The sequence below is a fragment of the Cherax quadricarinatus genome, chromosome 29, assembly GCF_038502225.1.
Source record: "Cherax quadricarinatus isolate ZL_2023a chromosome 29, ASM3850222v1, whole genome shotgun sequence".
Lineage (NCBI taxonomy): Eukaryota > Metazoa > Arthropoda > Malacostraca > Decapoda > Parastacidae > Cherax > Cherax quadricarinatus.
Window position 1 is genome coordinate 4,838,962 of NC_091320.1, and position 13,598 is coordinate 4,852,559.

Here is a 13,598-nt window from a genome sequence, read left to right on the forward strand (position 1 = left end):
AACCCACGTAAAGTGGCGAGATACGTCGATCAAACGCACCTTCACAGCTGGAGTAGCGTCAAGACTCACGTCTTGGAACCTCGTCACCAAAGACTCATACACGGACGTGGAATTCAGTTTGACGAAGATTCTATAAGCCCCATTCAGGGCTACACCATACACCTCATCGTCCTGGATTCCATGTGCTTCTACTGGTAGTGGTAAATGGGAGACTGTGCATAAGAGGTTAGCACTGCCACAGCAGTGCTACTCTGCTCTGCATAAGTCCTATACGAGAACAATTATGTGTCGAGAAGACACTGGAGAGGGAAGGTACAGTGCCAGCACTCTGATGGACGGGTGGAGGTAATAGAGTTCAGAGGGTCATTTGAATTGTGATCTTTGTAAACTTCTGGCCATTGAATGAGTGATGGTGAGTGTGTTTCCTCTTTCGAATCACACTACCTCCGTCGGAGACGGCATATGGTAATTTTACTCTACTGTGATGCTAGTCTGTGAGAGCACATTAACTTACACAAACTTTGGACTTGAGGAATTCATCATTAATATTGTGTTTCCCACAGAAACTTCAAGTAATCATATAAACATTTATTACAGAACTTTCTAATGTAAAAGTTTTAATTAAATTTTCGATATCTTGTCTGGAGTTTGACTTTCATTCTAAAATAATTAGGCGTTGTATTTAGTATGATAAATATTCCGAAATTTCAGGTTATTTGTTCTTGTAAAGTTGAGTATCATAAAGAAGCTTCATAAGGAATTACTTCCACATACAATGAGTTGCAGTTTTTTATTTTAAGCTGCTAAACAATATTTTTATGTATAATAATATAAATGGTATACAGAACCAATAAAATGAGGAGTGAGGTAAAAAGTCTACTGAAATGCTTAATCTATGTGTTATAATGACTCTCAAAATCGTAATAACACGATTGTTAACAAACCAGGGAACGGGTGGGGTTTGAATCCATGGCGAGTGAGTCGTAAAACCCCAGGCTACTGCGTCAGCCACTGGACCAGCTGGCCCAGTGTTCACAGTATACACAGACGAGGAAAGAAACTAATGATTCACCTCAACACATCGCATGGCCCACAAGCAACCTCATCCACTTCACCATTCTACACCCTACAGCCTCTCAGCACTCTCATGGAACCTACATTGTCTTGGAAGACTGATAAATGTTCAAATCACCACTATCGCAGTTCATCATCTTGGGAAGACTCACGTTACCTGTGATTTACTGTCAATTTATTTCCGGACAAATATAGGGACACAGACACGAGTATCCATAAGGTTTCCCTACTTGTCTGTTCGTGACTAGTAACACTTCTGTTTTCAGAGACTCGGTGTTGTGATCCAGAAGGGAAATGTTGCAGTATTCTGGGTACGTATCCCACCGCCGGGAAGCTGGATGAAGTAATCGGGATGTAGGCTCTGAGATATCATTATGTTGTTCTTTTTCCCATTGTATCTTTGTTAATTATTCTGTCTATAAATAAAGTTCACATAGAATATAGGGGGGTGGTAAGAGACGATAATATTCAAACAGCTTTGGGGAAAATCTTCATTTTTCTCAGAAGTACGTTTATTCTCTTCTCTGAGGATGAGGGTAACCATTCCAGTTCTAGAGGTGCTACCTCCCCACACTATAAATGTATACATATATAATGGGATGCTGTCTGTCACTATATAGTGTCATTGATACTCAAAGTCTATTCCACCAACTTCTAATCCATCTACTTCTGCCTTCTCATTGAATACTAATTCTGTTTCGTAATTCACACACAAGTTTTGAAGAAACTCTTACCTGCTATCACCAAAGTCGGACTTCATCGATAATTGACTTACATAGCTTTTAAAAACTTTAAGCGATGTCTATTAGAGGGTACAGAGGAAACCGGGGTCTCTCTCCCTGTTATGATCTCAAAGTTTTCTCGTGTCTGTCTTTGCCTCCTAGAGCCTAAACACCTCCAGGTTGCTGGCCTCTCTGTTTCTGTCTACATTTTCTAGGAGTTTATCGATCCTCTTCCCGACGCCGCCTACAATAAATCCGCATTTGTATCGAATTCTGGTATACCGTATACCAGTCTAAAATTTTCTCCAATAAATCAGAGAACGAGTGGGTTTGAACCTATGATGAGTGAATCCCAAAACTTACAGCCCAGTGTATTAACCTTTCCAGTGCAAAGCAGCCCATACTTACTTGAATAAGTGGTATTCAATCTGCTCTTTGTACTTCAGTCGAGCAAAAACCCATTACCGACGCATCATACCTGCAGGAAGTTATGCTTTTGGCTCGTCTATGTTTTCACCTTTAATGGTACCACTCCCGTGAGCGCAGAATGGAAAAAAAAAGTGAGAGGAACAGCAGGTAAGTACTCTCCTGACGCAGCTTTAGTCCTTGACATTGCTGATTCGGAATTATGGATATCAGGTGAAGTCCACTCTGCCCGGGTTTCCTGTATCCTACTCATTATCTTCTGACTTCCTTCATTTAAAATCTCTTTGGGAATCTACAATTTTAGAAAACTTAATGGTTTAAATCCCCCCTAATTTAGACATGTATCATTACACCTAGTGAGAAGCACAGAACACATATGGGCCACAGAGTGCCTAGGAGAGTGGAAAGTGCTCAAAGGAAATGGATCCAAGAGCCTTCACCAATATCACTGCGCCTCTCTTGAAGGGGTATAGACAGAGCTCTTACCATTTCCATTCTTAAATTAATGAAAAACTCAGCTATTCATCTCTACATCTGTTTGAGTTCAATAGAAGCCGTTCTACTACTGAACCTTTAATCTGGCTCGATATAGAGCTAACATATCTTATTTCAGGTCCATTCTTCTGGCATACAAGAGCAACCCTGCTCTCTAAAAGTCTTTATGACAGATCAATACTTCAGTGTCCTTATCAATACCTGCTTCACTTCAGATTATATTCCAAACTGAAGGTGTTATACAATGGTGCATTCTTAGCATAAGACCGATTTTTATTAGCTAGTATTGGTCTTCAGTACTACTCTAGGAAATTTGGTCCTTTTAATAGGTGGATGATCAAGCTACTGCTTAGACTCGCACAAATACACAGCAAGTTTTCACCATCTTGCAGACTGCAATGAACTGTTCGTCCAGATGAGCGACCTCACATACATCACAAAAGAACTATATTATACAGGAGATTACTCGGTACCTTTTTATTTCCTATTTCATTCTTTGTGTTGGTCCTCAGTCCTGGACTGCCAAACTGAAAAACTGCTTAGCATCCTCTTTGACTGTAGAATGTCACGGAATTCACGTTGGAGAGACTTATGTATAAGCAATGTGATGTAGTGCTTGTGAGATCACTAAGGGAAACCTAACTAACCAGTAAATTGTCATACACCTTGTTTTGGCAAATAGCTGTCAGCCACGCCTTACGGCTAAAGTCTCAGGTCTTTTGTTGCTAACTAGCAACCGGGTCTAAAACACTTTGTGTATGCCTCATGGAGGGGGGGGGGTGCTTTAGGACCATATAAGCTCAAGGAAACGGCTAGAGAAGAGAGGGGGGTCGGGGCAGGTTCGGTGAGTGGGAGCCCTGAACATCCGTGAGTGTAGTGGACTACGCATTACGAATCTCGGGTCAGCTGGTCGCCGAATTAAGAGTACAAGTCCGGGTTACTGATAACAGCTACCCTTCCCTCTGGTAATAAGTCTCACAGGTCAATTATTATACAGTGTAATTTTCCGTAAGGATATGTTGTATTCTTGCCCTTTATGTTATTAGTAAATAAAAGTCATAATTCCCATTTTTATTTGTACCCTCTTATGCTATTCCCTATTCTGTTAAGCAATGGGATAATGCAGGAGACGTGCTCACTTGCTGGGATACCTCAGGCAGAGTGGGTTAAGGTCTCACTGAGAAGCGTTTTAGTGGGCAGAATTTATGTTAAATTTAGCCACATTACTCGTATAGGCGAGTGTGATACTGCTTCATTTGAAACATAATATTAACATTACATTATTTTGAAATACTGTGTTTGTTCCAATATAATATGTTTATTGATGTCAAATAACTAGGAAGACTATATCGGTTATGGTATTCACTAATTTATTAGTGAAGACCAGGATATGCTCAAGTCTTCAAAAGTTTCCACGTTCTTGCAGCCGAGTCTAGTGTGATGGTTGTTTGGCTGTTGCCTCTCACTGTGGGAGCCTTAGCACGCTCGTTGCTAGTGAGAGACATTCTTCCTCGTAATGGGTAAAAGAACACAAGTGCAACTAATGCGACGTTTTATTGTGGCAACCTTTCGCTCTCTAGGTAACGGCTTGACAAAGTTTCTGGACAAGATAATCCCTCCTCATGTCGCTGCCTGTGTATACGTGAATGGGTGTATATTCTTAAGTATGTATATGCTTGTGTAAGGTTGTGTGCACGTATCAGTTTTCTGACACTCTCTGCTGGGCAGAAGTGGCATCAGACATAGTAAACGGAAAAGTCAAGATTTTTTTTCATGAATGAATTAACACAGGTTATAACGGTAGATGTGATTCGTTGCTAGTACGTTCTGTGTAGATTTCCCTTAACCTCTCCTCATAGGACATATTCCTTAGATCCAGAACTAGTCTTGTTACAAACCTTTGCACTTTCTCTAATTTCTTGACGTACTTAACCAGGTGTGGGTTCCATACCGGTGCTCCTTACTCCAATATGGTCATGATGTACACAGTGTACAGTGTCTTGAATAACTTCTTAGATGTCGAAACGCTGTTCTTAGGTTTGCCAGGCGCCCATATGCTGCAGCAGTTATTTGGTTAATGTGCGCCTCAGGAGATGTGCTCGTTATGATGCTCACCCCAACGTCATTTTCCTTGAGTGAGTTCTGCATCCTTTGACATCCTAGGCTGTACTCCATCTGTGGTCTTGTTTGCCCTTCCCCAAACCTGAAGACTTTGCACTTGTTGGGGTTAAACTCCAGGAGCCATTTGTCGGACAGGCTTGCAGCCTCTCCAGATCTTTTTATAGGCTTATCTGATCCTCGTCCACTTGTATTCTCCTCATGATTTCCCCTGTATCGGAATTGTTCAAGGTTAATATGAGGTCCAACCTTGCTGGTTCATCGTGTTCTCTCTCTCTCTCTCTTTCTCTCTCTCTCTCTCTATCTCTCTCTCTCTCTCTCTCTCTCTCTCTCTCTCTCTCTCTCTCTCTCTCTCTCTCTCTCTCCAGTTGAGTCGCTAACATGATGGTACATGAAGCTTTCCAGCACAGCCTTCGTCATCTTGGCTATCATCTTCGGTCCCTCATGTGGCTTCAGATTTTTCCAGTATATCTCCTTGTTGTTGAAATTCCCCATGATGAGTAGCTTTTCCCTCCTTATGTTGGCCCTTCTGGCCACCTCGCCTAGTGTGGTCACCATCGTTCTGTTGTTCTCATCATATTCTTGTCTTGGTCTCCTGCTGTTCGGAGACGAGTTGTACATCACTGCTACCATCACTTTTGAACCCTCGGTTAAAAGTGTTCCGACTATGTAGTCATGCACTTCACCTTTGACTAATCCTCCGTCTCCTCAAAACTCCATTGTTTTTTGATGAGCCATGCAACTCCTCCTCCTTTCCCTTTGTTTCCCCTGTCTTTCCTCCAGGATATGATATCCAGATGGGAAGATCACGTATGTTATCCCTGTGAACTTTGTGTCTGAGCGCTATGATGTCCAGGGATGTCTCACTGATTCTTTCCTGCACCCCCCCCCCTCACTCTTATTTGTTATTCCATCTGTGTTGGCATACCATACCTTCAGCCTCCTTTACAGAACTGTATTCAGGGAGGTGGGAGGGGTTGGTCAGGCTGAAGGTGTATACCTGGAGTATACCTGGAGAAGGTTTCGGAGGTCAACGCCCCCGCAGCCCGGTCTGTGACCAGGCCTTATGGTAGATCAGGGCCTGATCAGTCTGTTATTGTTGGCTGCATGCAACCCAACGTACGAACCACAGCTCTGCTAGTCAGGTACTGACTTCAGATGCCTGTCCAGTGCCTTCTTGAAGACAGCCAGGGGTCTATTGGTAATCCCCTTTATATATCCTGGGAGGCAGTTGAACAGTCTTGGGCCCCTGACACTTATCGTATGGTAGACAGGGCTGGATATTATGGCAGGGTGGTGTTGTGGTGGTATTAGTGCTGGGGGAGTGGGCTACTGGTGTGAAGTGTGATTTCTCGTTATTGTGTTTGGGTGATTTGGGTTGGTAAGGGATGAGGGGAGGCTGTAGGTGGTTTTGTGGGCAGTTGTGTTTTTTGTTCCCCTTGAGGCTGCGCTTCCCTCTGTCGGTACCTGCTCTGTCTCCCCTTCCTGCCTCTGGAATCTTCTTACTCTCTTAGTTATTCCCGTTCTTTCTGTGTTCTGTCGCAGCCAGTGTACACTCGCTGGTATTTTGGGAAATCCTTGGGCAGTTCTTTTCCCTCGAATACTGCCCAAGTCTCCGAAAATTTGTTAGTTGGTTCATGTCCTCTCCTGTTTCTGCAATGATGCTTTCAATCTCTTTCACCTTCCGCTTGCCTTCTTTCGTCATAGAACTTCCTTTCTGCCTCATGGAGCCCATGAATAAGCTACCTCTCCCTTTATTTCTCCCATTTCATTTCCCTCCATATCTCTGGATCTAATTTAAGTATCTCCTTGGTTGTATCCCTAATCATTTCCCAGATGTTCCAGTAGCTTGATATTTCCTCAAAGAGCTTCTTAGCTCGTTCCCATCCTTCAATCCCTTCACTATCTGCTGATGCTTCTGCACCCATCACCTTGCTCCTATCAGTCCTCACCTCTGTATTCTGCTTCATCACTTCCAGCTCATCCACTAGGCTTTACACCTTTGTCTCAGCAGCAACAGCTTGTAACTCAAGCTTCCTGATCTCTGTAGATATCTTCTCCGAGTTGCAAAACTCGCTTAGTATTTTTCCCACTCTCGTTCCACTGTGGTCTTAATCCTTTCCTCCAATGCTTCCTTATCATCCCAGCCATCCCCAGTACCACTGCATCTTCGTCCTGCCATTTTTTGTTTTGAAAGGTGGAGCTTAGTGTGTGTGTGGGGGGGGGGGGGCGTCTGTGGTAAATGGACAGAGGTAGATGAACTGTTTGAGGCAAAGTCGATACTCAGTTTCCAAAGTAACTATGATCGGACTAATGAAGCCAAGAATCGATTATACCTACAAATGTAATTTATGAAGTAAAGCCAAGAGCTGAGCCTCGAACCTCACACACTCAACACAGTGAGTACAGCTTGGTTAATGCCCCCCCCCCCCCACCACAACAACGATTGTCAAGAGACAGGTAATCAGGATGAGGAAGGGAGATCACAAGAAAAAGAAATGACGATGAAGTATGTGAAGTATGAAGATCCCAACATGAGATTTAAGGGAGTATTTTCAGTGGAGACAGAAAGGACTCCAGCAAACCGGGATGGAAGGGTACACCAACAAGTGCTGGACACACTACGCACAACCAAGGCGACTGAGGTGAGGAAGACAGCAAATGTAGTCGCAGTCTTTAAGAAAGAAGAAAGGCATGTAGAATTAAAGTAAAGACCAATGTCACAGACAGGTACAGTATGCAAGGTCATGTAGAAGCTTATCAGGAAAAAAGGTAGAGCACCTAGAAAGAAATGAGCTAATATACAATAACCAGCACTGTTTCAGGAAGGAAAAATCCTGTGTCATAAAGCTCCTGGAGTTTTATGACAAGGTGACAGAAGGCAGTAGTGAGAGGGCTGGGCAGACTGCATTTCCTTGGACTGTAAGAAGGATTTTGACACAGCTCAGCACAATAGATTAGTGCAAAAGCTAGAGGAGCAGACAGGAATAGCAGGAAAGGCACTGAAATTTATCAGAGAATACCTGGAAGGAAGGAAGCAACGAGTGATACTTGACGAGGTGTCAGAGTGAGTGCATGTGACAAGCGGGGTTCCACAAGGGTCAGTCCTAGTCCCGGTGCTTTTTTTGGTATATGTGAGACATGACGGAATGCATAGATTCAGAGGTGTTCCTATTTGCAGACGATGTGAAGCTACTGCGGAGAATTCTAAACGGATGAGGATCACGTAGGACTACAGAGGGATCTGAACAGGCTGCAAGACTGGTTCAACAACTGGTTCTTAAGGTTTAACCCAACTAAGCACAAAGTCATGAAGATTGGGGAAGGTCAAAGAAGACCGCAGATGGTGTACAGGCTAGGGTGGGAGCGAAGACTCCAAACCTCACTCAAGGAAAAAGATCTTGGGGAGAGTATAATATTGAGCACGTCTCATGAGGCACAGTTTAATCAAATAGTTGCTGCAGCATATGGGCTCCTGGCAAACCTAGGACTGTACACCGTGTACGTCAGGCCCATATTGGAGTATGCAGTAACAATATGGAACTCACACCAAGTCAAGCATGTCCACAAATTAGAGACAACGCGAAGGTATGCAAAAAGACTAGTCCTGGAGCTAAGGGGTATGTCCTACGAGGAGAGGTGTAGGGAAATCGACCTGACGACACTGGAGGATAGGAGAGATAGGGGGGATATGATAACGACATATAAAATACTGAAAGGGATTGACTAGGTGGATAGGGAGAGGATGTTTCAGAGATTAGACACAGCAACAAGGGCCACAACTGAAGCTGAAAACTCAGATAAGACCCAGGGATGTTAGGAAGCATTTCTTCAGTCACAGAGTTGTCAGGAAGTGGAATACTCTTGAGAGTGTTGTAGTGGAGACAGGATACATACATAGATTTAAGAAGAATACGATGAAGCTCATGGAGCAGGGAGATTGTGGACCTAGTAGGCGACCAGCAAGGAGCTGTGAATCGACCCCTGCAACCACAAACAGGTGAGTACACACAGCAAACACAAGTATTACAATGTTATGAAAGTAAAATCACTTATAAAAGTGTAGATGAATATGCATACAGAAGCAAGAACACTGACTTATATGCTTAAACACATTCCTGCTTAAAGATACAAGTCATCATACTACTTCCATGTATCACTGTGCAAACAGATATAAACATCTATTTAAATTGGTTTTATAACACGTAGCTGCTGTTTTAATTTTCTTTTATTTCGTAGCATCAAGGCAACAGCAGCAGCAGCTGGGCGACGTTGAATAAATTAGCTTCACCTAATTTATTCAGTTGGGTTTCATTGCACCAAACGAGCTCAGGTCAGTTAATAACCGAGCTAAATCTTGCACAAATTCTACGTAAGTAAATTAGATATTGGAGCAAAAATAATACATCAGACGTTTGAGCGAAAAAGTTGATGCTAAAAAAATACATCAAATGTTTGAGAAAAAAATCACTTAATAGGGGTAGAAATAAATCAGATTCTAGCGAGAAAAATGCATCTAATGTAGCTTTATTCTCCAACGTTTCGTTAACTAAATTGCGATGGTACTAAACTGTTTAGTAAATTATTGATCAATGTTAAATGTAATTAGGTAATTACACATATTTGTTAAACAAGTTATTTGGGTTAAGAGTTATTTTACATTTAACAAAAATCAAGATATTTGATTTCCAAAACTAGTAAAAATAACTTACTGTAAATAAAATATTTTGATGTATCTTGAGCATTTACGTAGAGTACTCTAAATTCAATCGCGTATATACAGCAATGAGGAAAAATCTCAAGTTCAGAGAAAACTTCCTCGCAGATATACTAAAAATGTCAAATATCCAGAGTGACTTATTAACAAAAGTTCTGGAAAACTATCCTGAACTTGCTGTTGATGTATCTTATGTTTCTGACTTCATTCGTGTCTGAAACACCCAATTACTAATGTTAATATTAATTTAATTCATTGCTACTAAAGTTGTTTACGTTCTCATAGTTTAGAGGATCAGTCCCTCGTCTAGTCATCATCAGGTTAGGTTATTTATTTATTTATTTATTTTTATTTATTATAAATTTGTGCACACATACAGAGGTACAAAAAAATACAGATAAGAGCAGTATGCCAAAGCCACTTATACTATGCATAGCATTACGGGCTGGCTTAAAATTAACTTAAGATTAATTAAGCAATGATGAAGTCAGTGATAAAACATTAATGTAAACAGATTACTATAAAGCACAAGTGAGTATTACAAAGACAGGTCATATGAAGGATTCTGTTAGGTAGTGTATTTAAAAAATAATAAAGTTAGATTGGGTTTTAGGTTTAACATTTATGTGATATAATTGTGAGAAACATTTAAGATATACAATTTATAAGGTTCAGTTATTCAGTATTTATTTGGTTTTGGGTGAGTAAGTGATCTTTGAGTAGAGACTTGAATTTATAAACAGGTAGTGTTTCTTTTATATTTACAGGTAATGAATTCCAGATTTTAGGGCCTTTTATGTGCATTGAGTTTTTGCATAGTGTGAGATGAACACGAGGAACATCAAAGAGTGATCTGTGCCTTGTGTTATGGTCATGTGTTCTGTTGAGGTTGGCAAGGAGATGTTTGAGGGGAGGGTTAATATCAGAGTTAAGTGTTCTATGTATGTAATAGGTGCAGTAATAAGTATGGATGTTTTGTATGGTGAGTAGGTTTAGTGTATTGAATATTGGTGGAGTGTGCTGCCTGTAGTGAGAATTTGTTATCATTCTAACTGCAGCCTTTTGTTGGGTAATTAGTGGTCTGAGATGGTTAACTGTTGTTGAGCCCCATGCACAAATTCCATAGGTGAGATAGGGGTAAATAAGAGAGTGATATAGGGCCAGGAGGGCTGACTGTGGAACATAGTACCGTATCTTCGATAGTATGCCTACAGTCTTGGAAATTTTCTTAGAAATTTGTTGTATATGTGTATGAAATTTGAGTCTATTATCAAGGTGGATTCCTAAGAATTTTCCCTCTGTTAGCTTTGTGATAGGTGATCCGTTTATCATTATGTTAAGAGGGACATCTGTAGCTCTGTTACCAAACTGAATGAAGTAGGTTTTGTCAATGTTTAGTGTAAGTTTGTTAGTCCTCATCCAGGTAGATATTTTCTGTAATTCGGTATTTACAGTATTGGCTAGTGTGACTGGGCTCGGGTGAGAGAAGACGTATGTAGTGTCATCTGCAAATAGTGTGGGTTTGAGTAATTGCGAAGCATTTGGAAGGTCATTTATGTATAGGAGAAAGAGAAGAGGGCCAAGGACACTTCCCTGTGGGACACCAACTGTAATTGGTTGCGCAGAAGAGTTTGCCCCATTTGCGTACACATATTGGCTTCTGTTGCTGAGGTATGACTTGAGGTAATTGAGGGAGTGCCCTCTTATACCATAGTGTGACAATTTTACGTGGAGCAAGTCATGGTCAACTGTATCAAAAGCTTTACGTAAGTCAATGAAGATCCCCAGTGGGACTTCTTTTTTCTCTATTGCAGTGTATATATGTTCTAGCATGTGTATAATAGCATCATTAGTATTTTTATTAGGCCTGAATCCAAATTGGCAGGGGTTGAGTATGTTCTGGGAGATAAGGTAGGAGTAGATTCGTTTATGAATTAGTTTTTCAAAGATTTTTGAGAGAGGGTGTAAGTTGGATATTGGCCTATAGTTATTCAACTCTGTTTGGTCTCCTCCTTTGTGGATCGGGGTGACCCTTGCTATTTTGAGTACTGTAGGGAAGGTGGAGGATTCAATGGATTCGTTAAAGAGTGTTGCAATGATTGGAGATAGCACTTGTGACACTTTTTTATATATAAAGGGTGGTAAGGTACTTAAATCTCCTGCCTTGTTTTTTAGTGCATTGATAATAAGGGAGACTTCGTATGGGTTAGTCGGAGCTAGGAACAGTGTGTTCGGGTAGTTGCCGGTGAGGTAGTTATTTGGTGGGGTATCTGAGCTTGGGATTTTATGGGCAAGGTTTTGTCCTATAGTGGAGAAGAAATCATTGAGTCTGTTTGCTGTTTCTGTTGGTGGGAGTTGGGGTTCATCTGATTTTGCTAATTTTATTTCGCTGTTTCGTGATATCTTTTTTGTTCCCAGAATTTCAGATAGTGTTTTCCAGGTCTTTTTTATATCACCTCGTAAGTTGGATAATCTGTTCTCATAATACAATTTTTTTGCCCTTCTTATCAGGCTGGTTAGGATTGACGAGTAACGTTTTGTTTGGTCTCTGGTTATGTGACCCATTCTGTACTGTTTTTCATATTGGTGTTTTGTATTTATGGATTTGAGAATGCTGGGTGTTAGCCAGGGACTGTTCAGTCTCTTTGCTGTCATCTGTTTAGTTTTTTTAGGGCAGTGCTTGTTATAGAGGTATTGGGTCTTTTTTAGAAAATTATTAATACATTCGTCAATATCTGTATAGATTTCTAGCTCAGTGTGCCAATCAATGTTTGCTAATGCTGTTGCGAAGTTATTAATGGCTGCCTCATTGTGAAGTCTGAAGGTGACTTTAGTAGTGTCTTGGGGTAGTTTACCAAGAGTTGTTATGAGGAAAGTAGGGTAGTGGTCTGTGGTATTATCTGTAATTATGCCTGATTTTAAAGGGGATATGGTGTTGGTCCAGATGTGGTCAAGTAGGGAAACACTAGTCTCTGTAACTCTTGTAGGTTTTGTTACTGTTGGTAGTAACATACAGTTACTCATTGTGTTTGTGAATTCAGTAACGTGTGGGTCCTGGTCTTGCAGGAGATTTATATTGAAGTCACCTGAGAGTAGTAAGTGATCTTTGTTCATGCGTGCATCAGTTATCATACTTCCTAGATTTTGACTAAATTGGCTAATGTTTGACTGTGGAACTCTGTAGATGTTTATCAATGTGAGAGGTTTTTGTAGGTATTTGGATTTGAATTTAGCTATTATATATTCCCCATGTTCATCCCTTGTGCAAGTATTAGTGATACATTCTAGTTGGTCTGAGTAGTATATGGCTGTGCCACCCCCTTGTTGGTCTGGCCTACAGTTGTGTATGGCTGTGTAACCAGGAATGGCATAGACATCTGTACTATCAGGCTTTAGCCAGGTTTCAGTTAGTGTAATGATGGACATATTGGCATGTAAGGAATTTAGTAATGCTATGAGGTCATCGTAATGCTTGCTTAATGATCTGATATTGTAGTTAAAGATAGTTATGTTGTTGTTGGCACTGAGAAGTGCCTTTGATTGTTCTGCAGTGTAGTAATTACAGTAACTGTTTGATTCATTTAAGTCATTAAATAAGAGGTTGGTATCAGGATCAATGCTTGTAATCATAAGATTTGTAGTGAATCTATAGTTAGAATTAAGTATAAAACAAAGTAAATAGTCTTAAGCTAAAAAATAGCACCTGAATTATTTAACAAATGTAAAATAATGAGCTAAGGGACTAATACAAATAAAGTGATGATCATATAATAGTGCTTGGGAATATGATAGTAGGTAGTACTATAAAGGTAATTTTTTAAAGTTATAATTATAGTTTAAAATTATAATAAAAAGGGACTAATATAGGTTGTGAATAAATGAGCTTTGGAATATAATGGCAAGATTGTGAGCTTATTCTACTTTAGCACCTGAGAATAGCACCTTGATTATTTTAACAGTTGTGGATATATAAACTAGGATAGTTATATAAAGCTAAAATAAAGGAGAAAATATAAAAGGGACTAAAATTAAGTAATGGTAAGCAA